The following is a 14,083-nucleotide window of genomic DNA, read 5'->3' on the forward strand; positions in this document are numbered from 1 at the left end:
AAGTCTTGTGTGTTTGCACACTCTGCTGCACCATCACTCTGCCTCTGACACGCCTTTAATTGCACGGCTCCAAACACGGAGAGAAAAATGACATTTTAAAACTATTATATTTGAAACCTCCTTACAAAGCAATGAGCCGTTCTGCATCAACAAATGTAATTTCCGAGGAGTGTAATGCTCACGCCGCATAATTAAGCACACAAAGAATCAAACATTGTTCTCTTTCCTCCTCTGTGGAGGGAACCAAAAGAAACGCTTCTCTCTTCGTCATGTTTTACAGCAGTCAAACATCTGCTCAGATAGACGATAAAAACACGACTGTACTACGGTGGCTGGGAAGTGCAAAAATAAATTAGCAAGTGTGAAAAACTTTGACAAAGCTGGAGACAAATTTAGGTTTTTAAAAAAAGGCATTTTTACATTTGAAAAGCTGAAAGACATTTTGAAGATGTGAAACTGTTCTCCTCAAACACGTTTACTGTCGACAGAATGTGAACGGGACGCCAACACAAACCGCGTGGGCCGTCACTCCAACAGGTCACTTCCTGCCATCGGTTGAGATGTGTGTGTGTTTCATGTAGCAGGTGTGTAGACGTGTGTGTGTTTAGCTCTGCTCTCCTGTTAAGCTCTTCACATTCAGTGTGTGCAGTTCAAGAGGTCTCCCACCGCTGGCTTTGATTTAGCACACGTCTCCGTCCTTTGAGTCCGTCCATCCATGTGAAAAACGCCGAGTGACACCGAGTCCGTTTGATATTTCAAAAGGTGTCTCATTTTACCGAGCAAAGCTCATTTCTTTCAGTAAGGAAGCTGGACTTTTTTAATGACACCAAACTCTTTAAAAGATTTTCAATCCTTTTTTTTTTTATCTGAAAAAAAAAGTCAAAACCAAAATAGCTTTTTTTGTGAGTTCAAGGTTGAGAAGAAGAATAAAAGGAGCGTGGCCTTCGAGATGGAGAGGAAAGGAAATGTATTTATGTTCAAGGTAACCCCCCCATGTTGAAGATTATGCAAGAGGACATTTTTGATCTGCCCAGTAGGAGTTTTTTTAAATCACCTTTGGCTGGTCTGAAGTTTGTGTTCTCGCTGTCAGCTTCCTCGGCTTCTCTCGCTCTCCCTCTCAGAAGCTACAATCGATAGACATGTTCAGAGGAGGAACCAAAGGCCCTCCCACCTCGTTTCAAAGTCTCCTCGGAGATTTCCAGACTTGGCAGAGAGGCATCCATCTCCTCCGTTACTGTAGGCGACTGTTGAAGGTTCTGAGCCTCCGAACACCAACACGTCCTTTTTGTCTCCAAATATTCCTCTTTATTAGAAATCGTTAAGTCGGCTGGACCTTAACTTTCTTTCGGATTTGTTTCCCCTTCCTTTCCCCTCTTATATGTAAAGGAAAGAAAAGAGGTGCTTCCTGAAAACATCCCGAGTGTGTAACGTGGGGTGAAAGCTGTTTTGTCCCCCGTGGAGGAGCTTCATTTCCACATGAAAAGAGAAGTACAGTCCAATCCTTTTAAACATGTCCGTTTAGTTTGGCCTTACACAATGCAAGAATAAGAAAAGGCAACAGCCTTACAGTGTGAGGAGAAAGCGCTGCACGTACACATGGCACAGCCATTGTTCCTCTTTTTAACATACATCAAACAAGACAAGACACGGTGTGGGACGCTGGCGACCTGCTGTCTGACCCCTCGGGGACACATTCCTGCACACACACAGAGTAAGAGGACATATGCATAATTTGTCAATGTTGCTTTTTGTCTGCTGTCCACAGGTCTGTGCGTCCCCGCGGTGCCGCCCATCTGTTTTCTCTGCTGATACTGAACATGTGTAAACACGGCCTTCTCTTCTTTAATGTATGCCGGCCTCCTGGGCTTTCACGCTGAAGTTTCTGGTTCATGTTCTGTGCGAGCTGCAGGGAAGCGAATCATAAGGTGGAATGTACCTGCGTTACATTTCACTGACTTTCATCTGAAACACTACAGGAAGCAGGAATCAAGCCCCGCATGTTCACACTGATAAAACGCTTCATCTATAGCGTGACCACGGGCCGACAAAGCTTATTTGTGCACGTGTGTGTTTCATCTCCATCATGTGCACGTCGTACCTTTAAAGCCCCTCATCAGCTGGCTGTTTGCACAGCCCTCACACTGAAAGGGACCGGCCTCCAATAGAGGGCACAGTTGACTGCTTGGACGCGCGAGGCGAGAGAGCGTCGCCCTGAAAGAATGAAGAAGAGGAGCTCGGGATGAAGGATGCAGAGTGAGGAGGAGCAGGAGAGAGAGGAGATGGGCGAGCAGAATGAGTCTGGTTCCAGGAAGTGAAGGACTGTTAATCTGTCATTAACCCTCTGGTGTGGCAAACTTGAAAGAACCTTCGTGTGGCTGAGACGTGTGAATATGTTGCTTAGTAACTGCCATGCACGTACAGTCGAAGTGAAAAAGCCCCCAAGAAAAGGGAAAAAGTTTGAGGAGCAGTGTGGAGGGGAGCGGGAGGGGGGGGGGGGTCGGCTTCAGCAGGAAAAAAAGAAATCTCCTTTTTTTAATGTCCTTTCATTCTTTGCCCCTCTTTTGGCTCGCCCTTGACTGAAGATTGAATGGCAGAGTTGGAGATAGATTGTTACGCAGTTGCCTTTCATGCAGATAATGCCATTTGATGGAGGCGAGTTTTTGATGTGCTCCGGCTATAATAGAAGAATCAAGCAAAGAAGGCCAGGGCTGATTTTGCTTGAAGAAAAGCTGTCCTCAGTGATAACTTCATCACTGCATGTGGTCCGACGCGGGCTAAATTCAGGAAAGGGATTTAAAAAAAAATCTGCCCAGTCAGAGCTGCAGAAGCCGGCCCCCCTATGGAGCCTGTGGGGCCTGCAGACCAGAGCTGGAAGGTCTGTGATCTACCACTGGTATTGTTAGTCTTTCTCTCCTCTCAGAATCAAAACGTCTCGGCCTTTCTAGTGGGATTAGTGCGCCGTTGCTTTTGTAATTAATGAAACTCTGCTTTCCACGCTCCATCCTCTAAATGCTATCATTTGAAGCCTGGATGAGATAGGGTCTCCTGTTTTTTCTTCAATCACAAAGCTAATTCAAAGTTTAAAAAAAAAGAAAAAAAAAAGATGGAGAATGGCCTGAAGGCAGGCGTACTTCTCTGTTTGGAGCTCATCACTCTGACAGAATGCTTAAAGACGTCAGAAGGCTCACACTTGGATTCTATTGTGTTTTAATGTAACTCAAAGAAGGTCAAGTGATAATAATGCACCAACAAGCCGATCACTTCTTTCTGTTTCCGTGCAGATAAAACAGAAGTGACTGCACGCTGCTGCCTGTCTGCAGCTCCAGTCAAACCCTTCTTGTTTATCTAACAGTTTCATTAACAGCTCCAATAACCCTTCGCTGCTGTGAGAAATCACACATTTATTTACATCAGTCTGACTTTTTATTATCCTTCATTTGTTTTTCTTCCTTTTGTCAGAGTGAAGGTGAGATTTTTGAGATTTTTGAGATTTTTAGAGGTGGCCAATTATGTGGCAGCTCGCCAGGTAAGATTTAATGAGCAGCTTGAGAATATAATAAGAGAAGAGGAAAACAACTTCTCTGTTGGATTTATAGGGTTTTTTTTCTGGCATTTATAATGAACCTTAACTCAGGTGGTAGGTGACCATATGCAGGATTCTTCAGCATTTTTAACACTAATTGAACTCATTTCGTTGACACGTGCAGCTGTTTGCATGATCACTCTTGACCCTGTGTTTTTTTGTCCCCGGCCCACAGCAGCACACAGGAGCTGATAGGCAGAGCAGATGCGACGCGGAGGAAAAGCGACGGGATGCGCAGTTTATCAGCTGACAAGCGCAGCGGACAATAGAGCAGCTGAGCGGCTGCTGCGGCTCCGCAGTCTTTACTGTGCGTTTTAAAACACACATCATGCACTGCTGCTGCGACGGGAGACCTAAGTTAATCAGCTACGTCTTGGGGACAAGTACATAGTCGGAAGTGTCTGCTGCTGGAGGACTGTGGGACGAGACGCGTCTCGCGCGGAGCAGCCGCTCGTCTGCTGCAGCCTCGCGCTGGTCTTTTACTCCGAGCACAGTCGGTGTTAACGAGCCAGGAGGGGACTGGAGACATCTACGAGCACATTTGCAACTGTGCCAAATTGCACGCGCTGCGATTGTGAGGAAAGCAGCAGCGGCAGCACGCGCGCGACGTCGGTCGCAAGTTTGGACTAAAAGCGCACCGCTGGAAGTTTCAGCGCCTCTCGTCTCGGACAGGCTCCATGAATCCACATGCAGGTCAGTCATTTTAACCATTCTCCTCCCTTTAACCGGATCTCAGTAAACGGCCCGAGCGGAGCTCCTTGTTTCAGAAAGGACTCGAAGTGTGTCAGTGCGCTCTGTTGCAGTGACAAGATGTGGAGCCGAGACCTGCTCACTGAGTCTTAATGCTTTATATCACACTGTGATTAGACCCGGAGGATTTTATTCAAGACGAATTTCACATTTATTCTAACGGTCTCTTTTTAATTTTTTTTTTTTTTCAAATAATAAAGTTGAACCTTCAGAAGGACTTTAATGTGTACAAGTCAAACGATGAAGAGTTACACGGTCTCTTCAAATGTTAAAAATAGCACGTGGAGAATCTTGTATTGCTTTACGCATCTATTGAAATCCTTTCGTGATGACAAGGTGAGCTCCCAGTCTGCATCACCTGCATCACCCCAACACACCTAACCAGGAGGCTCACTTTGCTCCAATAAGTGAATTTATCTGCACATAAAATGTTCTCTAAAAGCCCTGAAAGGCTCGCTGGGGTGTCAATCACCTGCAGAGATAAACCGCTCAATCCACTAATAACTCAAGAGTCCACGAGCTTACACTCTGCCACTCTGAAATGGACCAAATCTGAGCTCTCAGCCTCAGGTAGGGGAGAGAGGAGCGGGATGAGTGAGGCCTGTAGGACGGTGAGCTCTGGAGGAAAGATGTTGTGTTTAGGACTCACGGCTGAGGAGCGTCCGTGTGAGTCTTTAAGAAGAGCTGTTCATTAAACACAACACACTGACGTGTTCCTGCATGCCATGGAGCTTTAAACAGACACATCTGTGTCCACATGACAGCCCTGAAGGACGAGGACGTCCGTCCGGCTACACTGATTTATGCTTATTGTCTGGAGTGCTGCTGAGGAGCTGCTGCAGCTGAGGCCGTCTTCTGTTTCATGCATAGTGGTCGTCTGGCAGGGACTGAAACGGATCTTCAACACTTAAAGGCCCGAGCAGTGACGGATGCACGCTGAAGGGCTTGTTGTGGGTCGCACACGAACAGAGGAGCAGCCCCAAACTGGCAGAGAAGCTTGTAACGGCATTACACTGACACTTATTGAGGGGATATTGAACATGTGGTTTTGTAGCAGGGCACCAGAACATTAGCTGGTGTAATGCTTCTTTCTCCTCCAAGACACTGGTGATCATTTAAAGGCACTTCCTTGAATAGATTCCTGTCACAGTCTTTGGCACCAACGTTTTTAATCTTTCCAGAAAGAGAAGCGTTTCTAGGCTTTGGACACATTTCAGCACGGCCCTTCGGCGAGCCGCACTAACCCACAGAAGTGTACGCTGAGCCTTAATGTAGCAGATGATTGCACACCGAGCAGTGAGACATTTAAGCGTGCTGCCGCGACCCCTTATCGAGGCTTTAGTCTAATGCCTCTGCTTCAAACTTCATCGCTCTCTAATCCCTCTAATCAAAGCAGGTGACTGCAATTTCTGAGCAGGAAATTCTCCAGGTGATTTTTTTTAGCCGGCTGGAAGCTTAAAATCCTCTAATTAATTCAGGAATATTACAAGATGTGTGTACACAACACTGCCACTCCATGTTCCTATCCTTAAGTAATTTCCCCTTTCATTATTCCTGTGGAGAATTTAATATTGTGTGTGATGAGAGCTGCCTGCTTCAGGGATAATGCCTGGCCCTAAACTGTTTTATAGATCGTGAAGGGGCAATCAAGATGACTCCTCTCCGTCTGAACCAAAAAAAAAAAAAAGACTCCCCCAAGATGTGAGAGTGTGTAATCTCTCACCTTATTACTTGTTGATGCTGACGGGGGCTTGGAAGATGACCTTATGAATTATAACATTTGATATGTCAAACCGCACGGCCTGTTCCAACACATCAGAGCAAACACGTGAAGGTTAATGCAGCCTGACAAACTGGCCACAGTTCCCCGGGCTCCGCGGATCGGCTCCATGTCATATTTACTTTACATAATTGCCGCCCTCTAATCTGTTACTATTAACACACAGCCAGCCGGCCCGCGTCCGCCATTGTCTCCGGCGCTCTCTTTCACCTGTTTTCTCTCGCAGTGCGTTTTCCCTCCCACGAGGAAAGCCAGACACAATGATAAATAGTTGGCCTGAAAATAAAGCATGCCACGAAGAAACCTCTATCAGAGCGCGCACACACACACACACACACACACACACACACACACACACACACACACACACACACACACACACACACACACACACACACACACACACACACACACACACACGTTTGCTTTTGATGACCTTAAGTCAGAGGATTATTTGGGTTCGGTGCAGACGATGTGACTCGTGCAGCAGAGTTTACCCTGAAAAAAAAAATGCAAGTTGCCAAATAATTGCTGAAAGTCACCCTTGGATTTTCTTTTTTTTTGTTGTTGGGGGGGGCGGGGGGTGGGGGGGGGATTACACGCTCTTGAAATGTGCTTAGAGAAGGGATATTTAGTGACAGCACTTGATGCATTACCTCTGTGGTCCTTAACTACATCGTATTCTGCACGCAGGAAAACATCTTGTTTTCTGGGTCCGTCTGTTTTTAATGTCCAAACATAGAACACAGTGAGATTCCTCCAACATCTTTTATTACATTTATACCTCCACATTAAATGAATAAATGTGTCACTTCATTGAGTGAAGCAGAGGAATGTAAATAGACTTTTATATTAACTTAAAGAAATATTTACATAGTGAGTGTGAGCGCTGGTAGACCTGCCGCTGCATGGCGAGCGCTCTCAAGGGTTCGGGTGCTATACCCGCCTCGTGGTTACTGTGGGCTCCCCGTGTGACCCCGTGTGTTGTCCTCCCTCAAACCTATTGTGCACATATGTTTGTGCAAATTGCACGGGAGGGTGACGGACCCTGCGTAGCTGTTCACGGACGCCGCTGGTTGTTTTTCTTTAGCCGTGTTTGTGTGACTTCCATGAAGACGATTTAAAGCGTGACAGCTCTTGGATTGTTTTGGAACATTCACCGCTGGCCAAAGCAGACTGAGATGAAAGGCACCTGCGAGCCAGGCCGCAGGATGGCGTCCTGCTGCTCCGGCGCTCCACACTGTCGTAACCTCCAGATTAACATTTATGGCCCAGCATGCTCCGTTGGACTTTCTGGGTCAAGACCAAGTGGCAGGATTGAGGAGTGGGCCTCACTTTGTAGCAGTACAACTCTCCCCCTGCGTGTGCACGCCGCTGCTGAGCCTGGCGGGGAGACACTGCCACAGAAATGGGCTTAGTTCAGTCACAGGGAGAGCAAAAGAGAAAAGCATTGTGCTCTCTGTTGTGAAAATTGCTCTGGGTGAATGAATACCTGCGCCGTCTCGAGGCCTGTGAAATACTGGCATTATATTCAAAGACAGGAAGTCGGACATATTTAAAGGACGCTACAAAGACACACAAACCTTTCGCCTCACAACTCATGATTATCACCGTGATTTTCACCCGGCTTGTGTTCAGAATTAAGGAGGACTTTTCACTGGTTGAACTTTTTTTTTTTTTTAAAACTTCATGGTCTTTTAAAATCTCCAAAATGCTCGGGATGAATTCTTCAGCTTTGTTGCACTAAGCCGTGCCCGGAGGAGGTTTTTCTCAGAATAGCTTCAACCCGCCAAGGGCCCCCAGGTCGCTCTTTTGTGGCCCCTGGACAGCCCAGCTGGAAGTTGGGCGTCAGCTTTGCTTGTGGATGGAGCTGCTTGCAGCCTGAATGGTTGACAGGATGTGTGTGACGCTGCATGGCGGGTGACGGAGAGGGGCGAAGGGGACGAGGCGGAGGCAGCCTGTCAGCAACAGGCCTCCCCTGCATCTTTTTTATTGTCAGCCGGCTGAAGAAGAAGCAGACCACTGAAGAGTGTGAAACTGGCCCCTCGGAGTCAGTGTGATGACACACAGGTCAGCAGTCTTTCACTTCCTGCCGAGAGCCGTGTGCCTTTCGGAAGCTGGACTCGGGGTCTCACCCCTGGAAGCGGAGGAGCCGGTGTGATGTTGGTGAATGTTCAGATTGATGTTTCTTTAATAAGGCCTGCAGTCTCTCAGTATTCTGATGGTGTACCATCATGACCTACATACTCCTTAAAACGCTGACAACTGGAGAATAAAACCCTCCAGTTTCTTTATGGATGGTGTTTTTTTTTCCTTTTTTATGTGGCACCATATGCCGAAAGAGAAAACACACTCCATATATTATTCTCTGTTAAGTGCAAAATATGTTCATTGTGTGCAAGCAATTTGTATTTCCTCTAATTTCACCTCATTAAAGTGAGTGTTTTGATTCCCTTTGTAACAATTCAGTTAATGCACGGGTTCATGAGCAGCCAGTTTGAATCTTCCCAGCAGTCACAGCTTCACTCCAAGCGCCCCCCCCCCCCCCCCCCGGGCGGGGCTTTGTTTGTGGCACCATCACGTGAGGTGCGTTTGAATGACACCTGGAGTCAGCACTTTGACTTCTAATCTGGTTTCCAGCTTGGTGTGCACGCAGCCTTTGACTGTACTTTGAGTAATGTGCTGAAAGGCTGCAGCCGTAAAACAACGGCGTCTCCAGATGTCGTGCTCGACCGATATTTGATTATTTGTAAAAAAAGCAATTCACCATTGTTGAGCTGAACAAAATGAGACACCTGCAACAACTCTTGAATTCCTCTGGATATATTCGTTTGTTTACCAGATGTGGACAGAAATGTCTTCCAATCACCCTCAGTGGCGTTGTTCTGGCTCTGCAGCTTCATTACTATGCAGACTCTGTATTGCCTCAATTTAATCTATTTCCGTCACAATGGCTCGATCATGGACTTGTCTGTAATTCGCCACAGGTCTGTGCGGTTGATTTTATTTTTTTGCACGCCGTGGAGTCAATTCATTACAAGCGAGCGCGAGGCCACAATTGTTGACACCGTCGTGCGAGATTCTCAATTAAGCGAATGTACATGATCATCGTTACGTCCTCAGATCCCCCGCTGTGAAATAACACGGCAGAGATACCAAATTGAGAAAATAGCAAACGGCGGGCCATTGAATTAAGGCGGTGTGGTGTAATTGGGTGTTTGGATAAGAGCTTGGTTCAATACTAGTAGCCTTGGATACAGATAAACGCCGTGCCTGTGTGTATGAATGCACTGAATAACCTGCTATTAGCGCTCGAGATGGGGGAAGATACTGCAGGAGAAACCTCACAAAACCTTGGGGGGGCTTTTTCATTGCAATTGTCTGCACACCTCACAATCACATTTAAAGACTGCATTTGGCTGTGCAGGCGGTCCCCCCCCCCCCCCCCCCCCCCCCCCCCCCCATGAATACATAACTCTCTCTGTCACTGTTAAAGGCTTATTTAGGGCATTTGTAAACATCCATGTGCAGCTTATTATGTTACATCCTGGCTCTCTCCTGATTAAATTCTCTGTGACAATAGAAGGTTGGGATTAGACGTTGACCGCTGTTATTTACTGACGACACACGAGAGAAGGAAACGCAGAGTTCAGCTCTGTTTGTGCTGATTCTCTCGTCGTCTGTTTGTCGACTAAGTGTCCTGAAACTCGGAGGGATCGTGAAGCTCCGAGCTCCGTGTGCGTGGAATGATGTGAAGGGGCTGTATCAGAGGTTTTCATCACTTTACTCCACTTGTGAATATTCTGCATGAGACACTCAGACTTCAGGATTTCATCATCGGCCCTGCGAGTCTCACTTTGTGTTATTAGCTCATCCGTCACCGTGTCTGCTAAAGATACCGCTGATGTGTAATTACTGCTAAATGCTGTGTGATGTCTTCGTCTGTTGACCTTCTGTCTTCTTCTCATTTCTGTGCATATTTAACCCTTTAACTCTTTTAGTTGTTTTTTTCTGTCAGGATGCTTCAGATATCTCTCGAGCTGTTACACTTTCATTTAGTATCATTTTAACCAGGATTATGACCTGGACATGTATTATCATTATTATCATTATTATCATTCTTGTGTCACTTGTGCCTTTGTATTTTATTTGTAATGTCTCTGGACAACAGATGGAAACTAGAACTTCGACTATAATCTGGTATTTTTTACATCTGTCCCTAATTAATAAAAAAAAGAATAAAGATTTAAACTAATGTTACAGCAGTAGTTGTTTTACTTTATTTTACTACAGATATATTTATGTAACCATACGCGAAGACGAGGGCTTTAAATGATGAGCAAACACATAAAACTCCAGCACCAGCCCCTCTCTGTTTTACACTAATGTTTTGGCATCATCATCAAATGTTCATCTTTATTAAAGCCTGAGACTTTCGCTGCTGAAGAAATGAAGTATTATTCCATTTTTATTTAAGATCCATCTCAACAGGATCAGAGAATGAGAGTCTGACATGTAAAAGATTAAACGTAAAGAAGTCTGAAACATGCTTTTTTATACATGTTCCAGGGCCTTACAACTCCTATAATCAACCCTTAGTCTTCAGAGTCACAATAAAACAAATAGACGATCAATAATCGATCGTCTTGAGTATTTTGGGGAAATAGTTGCACACCTCATGTTGCAGTGAGCGGATTAAGGCTTTAAGCCTCAATAAAGAACCAACACAATCTGGTTCAGATGGCGTCCAGGATTCACAGGGTCTGGGCGGCGTGCGGCAGACAAACACTTGTTTGTCTCCAAAAAATCAGTGGTGTCAGGGGGAAACAGGCAGCGTCTGATGGAACACTGCCCCGCTTCTCCCTCTCTCTCCCCGAGCAGCGAGAGAGAGAGAGAGAGAGAGGAGCATCAAGGAGGAAAAGGGAGAGAGACTCCACAATATGAATTATGCAAAGCTGTCAGAGGCGGCTATTGTTGGAGGTGCTGGCTGTGTTAAAGGAAGGCAGCCGTGATCTTCAGCAGCTCCATCAACCACTCTCACCGCTCCCCGTGGCTGAGCGGCGTCTGCTCTGTGCTCCGGAAAATGGCCAACAACAGGATGAGGAAGAGAGAGAGGGAGAGGCAGGCCACTTGGTGACAGGTGGATTGTCTTGGAGGGACACACCGGCCCACGACAAGTGTGCTCTTTATTACCGTTATTTACAGAGGTCACCGACAGGGAGATCTGAGCCGGCTCGTTCAGCCGCCCCCGCGGAAATATAATTACCGAACAAAGGCTCGGTGACGAGATGCCATCTCAGCATTCTGGTCAGCGGTGGCCGCTCCAATTCTGCAAACTGCTTGTGTGCTGAAGTCTGAGGCGGGGGCCACCGGGCTCTATTTGTTTGTTCACTTAGTGTTGTGAAGAGAAAGCGGCTTGGAGCTATTGTCTCGTATATAAATATTATCCAACACCTGATAAGGTTGTCAATATTTTTAGTACTTAGCCTAGCGGTAATGTTGCATGCCCCAAGTACAGGGGGTCTGAACTTTCTATGGATCCTGTCAGAGAGATGGAGGCCACTGACTGGAGCGCCGACCTGCATGTGTGAAGTGTCATGACAGCACTCCAACTGAACAATCAGAAAATATGAACATACCCAAAAACATTTCCCTGTAGTCAAAGGTCAGCAATCTACCTGTTTTTTTTGTTTTATTGGGAAAGAAATCAAGAAAAACATATTTTTTAATTTACTGAGACAAATAAAATATTTTTATTTTTACAGATAAGAAGCTTTGATGCAAATGTTGCCTCAAAGTTTATTGACCCTTTAAAAGCACATTTCATTTCCTCTTCATACTCGAACACTCCCTCGGCGTAAAGACACCACTTATGTCCGTCCTCCTATTTGCTGCTCTGCTTTGTTTAAAGTGGGCGGGACTTAGTTATATTATACATAAACTGGGGCCGCGTGATGTCTCACACGGGGCACCACAATATCAAAGGACACTTTCTGTCTCATGATGTCAAATAAAAGCCTCAATTAAAAAAAGGAATTTGTTTTTTTAAATTGAACAACGGGATATTTTTAAATGTATTGCATCACTTATCAGCTGACTTACTGACTCTGCACTGATTGGAAAGTTACTCGTCTCCACATGCAGCCATCTTTGTTTGACGCTACACGTCATTACTTATTTCATTCATTCTAACTTGTTGGTTCCAGGAAATAGGAGACATGCCCCCCCCCCCCCACCTCTTGATGGTGAAGCATAAAAGCCAGCGACTCTCACCCTTGATGAATAACTGTATGTCAGACATGAAACAAGAAACTCTCACTTCGATCCTTGAAACCTCTCCAGCCGCCCCTGAAGAGCCAATTGACTTGGACGCACTTCTTCACGCCGTATTATACAGATGGTTTATAGTTCATGCTTCAGAGGAGTGCAGAGGTGTAGGACAGTACCAAGTGTCAGGGGGGCCGTTCTCCACTGGCATGGGAGTCGTTGGGACGTGTGTGGAGCAGCTCGGCGTAGATCATGAACCGTCTTTGTCCGTGCCTCAGTGGCTCGCCAGAGGATCTCTGTGTGACTCTAATTCTGCAGTGTCGACTGTTCCACTGAGCGGTCACGGCTGAGCGGCTGTCCTTATTCCACTGCCTGATCAAAGGTGTAAAGGGAACGAGGAAGTGAGGGATAGTGTAAACTAAACCAGAACTCAGAATAAGAGATATTCACACAGTTTTACTGACAGACAAACCATCACGCCTGGCCCTTTTTTCAGTTCACATTCAGCTCGTAGAGGGAAGCTGCAGAGACGGGATGTTAGAAAGCGTTTGTGAGAGCGTTTAAAATGTCTGCTGCCTGAAGGTTGTCAAAAGGTTTTTAATACGACATGTTCTAAAGTATACAACCTGTGTTTTTTATGAAGTGAACAGCTGAAGCAGCGAGGATCCATTTTCATTCACAGGACCATTAAACGAGATTATGAGCGATACTTTAGAAAGAACATTTTTAAATGAGTCTAAAGTCCATGTTTGGGGATTGATGAGACTCTAAATTACACAACATTTTGTACATGTAAAATATAATCAGTGTGAAAAGGCTTACTTGCAGTTTTTGCTTATTTGATTTGAAATGAATCTGTGCCTCAGTCATACTGAGGTATCATATCGAAGAAATTCCATTGACATTCTAGTGAATGAAAATCTTTTACTTTACAACGTTGAATGCTGTTGTGACTCACTGGTTATTTATATATATATATATATATATATATATATATATATATATGCATTGTTAAAATGTGACCACAGAAAGAAGAATACTGCATGATCATGATATGATCACATGCATGTGTGAAGGAAAGTTATTATTCATAGCATCATAAAAAGTCTCTGAAATATGAAGTTTAGCTTAAAAACATTCCAGTGAAATGGTGGCTACTTTAACTCTTTAGTCCTGTAAGAACATCTCGGCACAGTGAGTGAATGAAACTCTGAAGAGTCTGTGCTTCTCCTTCAGTAAAGAAGTGTGTCCTGCCTCTTCTTCTGCTTCGTGCTGTAGTTCAAACCTTTGAAATGTAAAGCCTGCACAAACACAAAGGAATCCCCTCCAGAGCCTCCGTGACCTTTTGTACAAAATGTAAACTACCATGAATGTCTCCCTTGTATCCTGATATCGTCCCCATGTGAGCAGCGCCTGTGCACCAGCCGGACACTTTGATGAGCTGTGGAAAAAAAGGAAAAGAGATGGCACCTCCGTAAATGTTGATACGGGGACACTCAAGGGCTTATAGCTGATTAGGACACAAATCTAATTCCTGGTGTAGCGGGGGGGCTCGCGGCTCAGCGGCTAAGACTTGTAGCATTAGCTGTTTTTCAGACAGCAGATCCTTTTACAAGTCCATAAAGAAGACGGGGATCGTAATCAGGGAGGCTTCTGGGCGTGTCTGCTCGCACTCATCCTGTACATTAATCTGCCAATCTGGA

At 45.5% G+C, this 14,083-nt stretch overlaps 1 protein-coding gene across 1 annotated transcript in view; it reads left to right on the plus strand.

Annotated features, from left to right (window-relative positions):
* Positions 1 to 3,672: 3,672 nt before the first annotated feature.
* LOC306829400 (teneurin-3) overlaps positions 3,673 to 14,083 on the plus strand; it is a 132,061-nt gene continuing 121,650 nt past the window's right edge. The window contains exon 1 of the mRNA XM_079352443.1: positions 3,673 to 4,276. The gene's annotated coding sequence lies outside the window, so the exon portion shown is untranslated. The remainder of the gene's footprint in view (positions 4,277 to 14,083) is intronic.

Source organism: Symphodus melops, assembly GCF_947650265.1.
Source record: "Symphodus melops genome assembly, chromosome: 9".
NCBI lineage: Eukaryota > Metazoa > Chordata > Actinopteri > Labriformes > Labridae > Symphodus > Symphodus melops.